We start from the raw sequence: 5,542 nt of genomic DNA, 5'->3' as shown, positions 1-5,542 counted from the left end.
CCAGAGCACAGCCTCGGCAGCAGTCCGGCCAGAAAGGCCAGGGCTCAGTCGATGCCCGCCAGCTTCCCTATGTCTTGCCCCTGCTTCCAACTCAAGACCAATGACACAAAAGTCCCCATTTCCAGTCATCCACCTCCAACTTCCCCAACAGTCTCCAGTTGGGGCACGCTTAACGTCTTCCCTCTTCCTCCCTATAAAGCTTCCCCACTCCCCTGCCTGCTCTTGAGTTTCTGTTCTAAGTAAATGGCTTGTTTGTTCTCATTTATGTGGTCTCTATTTCCTCAGTACAGACCATAGGTATTGCTTTTTAAGAGAAGGATGGGGCTCTGTGGAAACTGGTACTCTGATGTATGGTGTTAATACAACCACAGATGCTGGCGGTATTCACAGCTAGAAAAATCTGCTTTTTGAGGCCCTTTGCAATCTACACACACACAAATTTTTAAATGTTTATATTCACCTGAACACTCCCAAATTCCTTTACATTCTGAAAAGAAGTCTTTGAATCTTTAAAGTGCAGTCTAAAAGCAAAAATATTGTTAAAGTTACCCTTTGTTTTCTTTTTGACTTAATATTGCGTTTCCCCGTTAGCGATTGCCTCATTGACTCCAGCTCATCCCCGCCCCCCCCCCCCCCCGTATCCTAACCGTCAGCCATCTGACTCTGAAGCCCCTCCCACTAAAGGGGTGGAGCCCCTTGAGGTTGCACTTGGCCATGTGAGCTGTTTTGGCCAATAGGACATTAGCAGACGTGATGCAAGTAGAGGCTTGAGACATGCTTACTCACTGGGGCTTGGGCTTCCACACCCCTGTCACCTCTATGAGAAGATCATGCTCAAGCTAGTCTGCTGGTCACAGAAGGAGGGTGAGGGTCAGGTGGAGAGGAGGCCTAGACCCCTAGCCAAGCACGGTCTAGATTAGACAACAGACCCGTGAGTTAAATAAATGGTTATTTTTCCGATGCATCTGTAATTTTGTGGTTGTTATACGGCACTCTTGTACCAATAGTTGACACCCCTTGATTTCAGAGTTTCAAGAAATTTTTCATTGCCATGAATACGTGATTACTAGCAAATCCTATTGATTGCCTACCCAAATCCATGCCCCCTGCTATTCTTTCTTACTGGTACAGCTTTGATTGTTTTTTTTTCTCCCCCCAGGACTTCACCCTTATCCAACCCAGACAAGTGCTTGGAGAAAGTGGCCTCTGCACCCCCAGGGTACAAATCTCCATTGACTGAAGCCAATTGTAGCTTGCTGGTGATTGGATTAAGAAAAAGCATATAGGGGCGCCTGGGTGGCTCAGTCAGTTACGCCTCTGCCTTCAGCTCAAGTCATGATCCCCGGGTCCTGGGATCGAGTCCCACATCGGGCTCCCTGCTCAGTGGAGAGTCGGCTTCTCCCTCTACCTCTACCCGCCCCCCACTTGTACTCTCTCACTCTCTCTCAAATAAATAAGTAAAATCTTTTAAAAGGAAAGGAAAGGGAAGGAAGGAAGGAAGGAAGGAAGGAAGGAAGGAAGGGCATATAACACAGTTATGGCCAATGAAATGTGAGAAGACTGGTGACGGGCCTTCTAGAAAGGCTTCAAACCTTTTTAAAAGAAACACATAAGGTGACACTTCCTTTTTTTATGTCACTAGATTTTTGGAACTGCTGCTACCATCTTGGAACCATGAGGGAAGCCAACAAGAGGACAAAACAATACTCTGAGTTAGACATATGGAGAAGCCATCCCATAGCAAGCCCTTGGAGCTGCCATAACTTGGAGCTACTTGTTACAACTCTTTGCTATTTAGACCATGTTTCCTTGCAGTTTCTGTGCCTTACAGCACAATTCTTCCTAAATGATTCAGATACTTCCTCAGAAGAGGAAAATCCAAGTGAAGGAGAAGGATGTGTTGATTATCTTTTCTTTCTTTTGGTTTTACCAAGTGATTCGTCACTGGCGCAAAGACTCTAACAAAATCTTTAAAGATGGGGTTAAAAATGGCCGTTCCAATGGATGCCTCTTAGATTTGATTTTGAGGGTTTTCACCATGGCTACAATCTATTATGAGATGACTTCTGGCCTCACCACTGTGACTCTGTGACACTTTGCCCAGTCATATGAGGACCCCTTGAGGACAACTTCAGAACCTTGGGCCGATTGGCAAACACAGGAAGTATTCCAACAAGCGTGGAGTTCCTTGGTGATGGTCCCTCCATCCAAGGAGAGACTCCTGGGTCTATGACCCTTGAGACGCTTGACCTGGCGAAGGTGAAGTTGACCCTTTTTAAATAGTGGCAGCTAAATTATAAAAAGCAAGTTCAATCCACAAGAATGATCCTTCTCCAGCACATGAGCATATGATACATTTGCTCAGTATGATACATTTCACCTCAGTAAGTAGCATCTTCAGAAAACACATTAAAATGGTCATTAGACTTTATCGAAACTTGCTGATAATTTAGGTAACTTGACTACCTCCCCCTCCTCCCATGCTGTGCTCAGCAGAAACCAGCTCTTGCCAAATTATCATTCATTTTATTAAAACAACACTTCAGGTGGCTCTCTGGACTTGCCAGACTTTCTCCCAGCCCTGGACCACTGCCCTTGCTCTTGCTTTCCCCTGGCATATCTGTCTCCCATCACGGCAAAATGGCAAAGTGCCTGGCAAACTCCTCACCATCTGGCAATGCAAAATTCTGATGTCGGTTCCTCTCCAAAGCATCACCTGGATCCCTGAGACAACGCAGCATGAAGGGTGGTTGAAGTCGGGCCCACCTGATTTGAGATCCAGCTCTGTCCCCAGTTAGTGAGGTGACCTCAGTAGAGAAACCCAGCTTTTCTGAGCCAGGCCTCAGCTCCTTGTCCTGTAAAGTAGCACCACGATTGCCCCTGCTTGGAGCTCGTGTGGAAATGAGATGGAATCGTGGGTGAGGCCCTGGCACAGAGTAAGGGCTCCATGTATTTTGGCTGGTGTTACTGGATGCCTTCCCATAGAATCATAGAGCTTGACAGCCGGAAGGGGCTTCAGAGTTTCTTCTCAACCTTCAGTGTACAAATGAATCACCTGGGGATCTTGTCAAAACACAGGTTCTGATTCAGTCATCTTGGGGCAGTGCCTGAGATTTGGGTGTGGTTCTTACAAGTTCCATGGTATCTCAGATGCTTTGCTGGTCAAAGAACCTCACGCCAAACAGCAAGGCTAGAGGAGACGTTGAGTTCCTGCTTGCTTTACAGAAGAGGACAAAGCCAAGTCAGGAGTAGAGAAAATCCAGAAGCAAACCTGGTGACCTGGCCATGTGGGCCATGAGAGGGTGGTGAGCTTTGTTCAGGGGCAAGGACGGACAGGCAGATGGTACTAGCCAGACATCAGAAGTCACGTCTTCACATAAGTCCTGAAGACAACAGGACTTCACAGGAGGCACACGGTCTGATGATGGCAAGTGTGGGCCATGTGCCAGCCCTGTGCTCCACGATGCATGGGATACAGAAGGTGAATTCTATGAGTGCAAGCTTCAAGGAGCAGAAAATCCGCTCATCTTTCCCATTCCTATTTTCCTAGCTCCAAAGAATCCCAGCTAACACTTATTTACTGCTTAATATGTGCCTGGCATTGTTTGAAGACGTTTGAAAAGCAGCTTTATTGAGATATGACTCACATACCATACAAATCACCCCTTTAAGCATTCCATTCCGTGGCTTTTAGTATATTCACAGAGTTGTGCAACCGTCACCATGGTCAATTTTAGAACATTTTAATTGCCCCTAAAGAAAACCCTGTACCCACTAGCAATCACTCCCCATTCTCCTCTACCCCTGCCCAGGCAACTACTAATCTACTCTGTCTCTATAGGTTTCCCTATTCTGGACATTTCATGTAAATGGTATCATAGAATATGTGGTTCTTTGTGACTGGCTTCTTTCACTTAGCGGAATGTTCTTGAGGCTCATCCTTGTAGCATTTGTCAGGACCTCATTCCTTTTTATTGCTGAATAATCTACCATATGGATGTACCAGATTTTGTCCAGTCATTGATGGATGGACATTTAGGTTGTTTCTACTTTTTGGCTGTTAGGAACATTTGTGTACAAGTTTTGGGTGGGTATATGTTCTCATTCCATGTTCTCAGAAATTGATATATATATATGTGTATATATATATATATGTGTGTGTATATATATATCTCATTTAATCCTTAAAACCCTACGAGGTAGTTAATATTATTATACCTAAGGCTCAAGGAGGTTAATTAACTTGCCCAAGGTCCTACAACTTGTAAGTGGTAGAGCCAAGGGAGGAACCCAGACAGTCTTGCTCCAGAGCCCGGGCCCATAAGCACTCTTTATCACCTGGAAGAATGCCTGGCGCATTCAATACATATTTATGGGATGAGTAGCTGAATTAGACAGGGGCCCTGCTCTCAAGAGACTCATCATGTGGTTGCCTTCTTGCAGATAGCTTCTCTCTAATTAATCTCTGCAACGTTCTTGGGGTTGGAAATGGGGAAAGGAGAAGGTTGGCTGGAATCAGCTATGAAAAAGCTGAATGTGGTTGATGCCGACTGCCTAAAGTGAAACCTTCAGCGAGGTCTGAGGCTGTAGGTGCCTCACAGGGAGAAGAGCCAGCCCTGGGGCCTGAAAGATTTGAGAAGTTACAGAAAACTTCCTCTTCACTGAAGCAAACCAGAAATCTGCTTTTTGGTTGGTGGTTTTTTGTTTTGTTTTGGTTTTGGTTTTTGGGTGTTTTTTGTTTTGTTTTTGTTTTTGAGTAAAGTTGAAGCTCGTTTGTGCGCCTGATAACATCTCTGTCGGAGGTCTCAGACTTTCTTTTCCCTGTTCCCTGTGACAGAATGAGCAGGAGTGCTAATTTGGGGGGTGGGCAGCTGGACCGAGTCATCCAGAACAGCCAGCAACAGGCAGGCACGGAGGTTCCAGGCCAGGGAGCTGGAAATCCTCATCTCGGCTTCAGGGGAGCAGGGAGCTGATTCTTAGGGACAAAGGCCACATCAGACCACCCCAGCTGACCACATTCCCCAGGGCCCAGCCCTGCTGCCCTGCTGCATTACCCAGCTCTTCCCTGTCCTACACACTAGCACCTACGCCATGGGCACTCTGATGTTTTGGGGAGGTGACAGTGACTTTTATAAACTAGACAGTCATCAACATGAGTCTCAAACACAGCGCTGACCCTGGCTTTGTCTCATGTTCTCAGAAATCCTTAACCCCCCCTCACTTCCCACCCTTACCCTTGGACTTGACGATGCATCTGCTTGTCAAGTTAGGACCTTCCGTTCTCAGGGACAGGCTCTTGGCCACCACGCAGGGATGGGAAGGTGCCAGTGAAATGGGGCAATCTCATCCTCAGGGCATTGCCAAGGTTCCAAGTGCACCAATTCTTGGAACATGGAACTCAGCAGAGGGTTACGCACGGTGGAGGAAAATAAAGACAAGACCTCACTCCCCCAGGAGCCATACCTGGGTTCACATAGCTGGGTGAGCGAGAAACTGCATTTCTAGAGAGGGCCCAGGGAACAGAGAGAGCAGGCACTCTTTT

At 46.6% G+C, this 5,542-nt stretch overlaps 1 long non-coding RNA gene across 1 annotated transcript; it reads left to right on the top strand.

Moving 5' to 3' along the window:
* The first annotated feature begins 820 nt into the window (after nucleotides 1-820).
* LOC114223085 (uncharacterized) lies at nucleotides 821-2,890 on the top strand. Its single transcript, XR_003612061.2, has 3 exons — nucleotides 821-931; nucleotides 1,160-1,219; nucleotides 1,643-2,890. It is a non-coding gene; the product is annotated as an uncharacterized LOC114223085 (long non-coding RNA).
* The last annotated feature ends 2,652 nt before the right edge of the window (nucleotides 2,891-5,542 follow it).

Source organism: Eumetopias jubatus, unplaced genomic scaffold (genome assembly GCF_037043125.1).
Source record: "Eumetopias jubatus isolate StellerSeaLion01/CBP00866 unplaced genomic scaffold, mEumJub1_p1.0 scaffold_17, whole genome shotgun sequence".
In the NCBI taxonomy this organism is placed as follows: Eukaryota; Metazoa; Chordata; class Mammalia; order Carnivora; family Otariidae; genus Eumetopias; species Eumetopias jubatus.
Note: the sequence above shows the minus strand (reverse complement) of the source record. Positions and strands in the feature narration are given on the sequence as shown.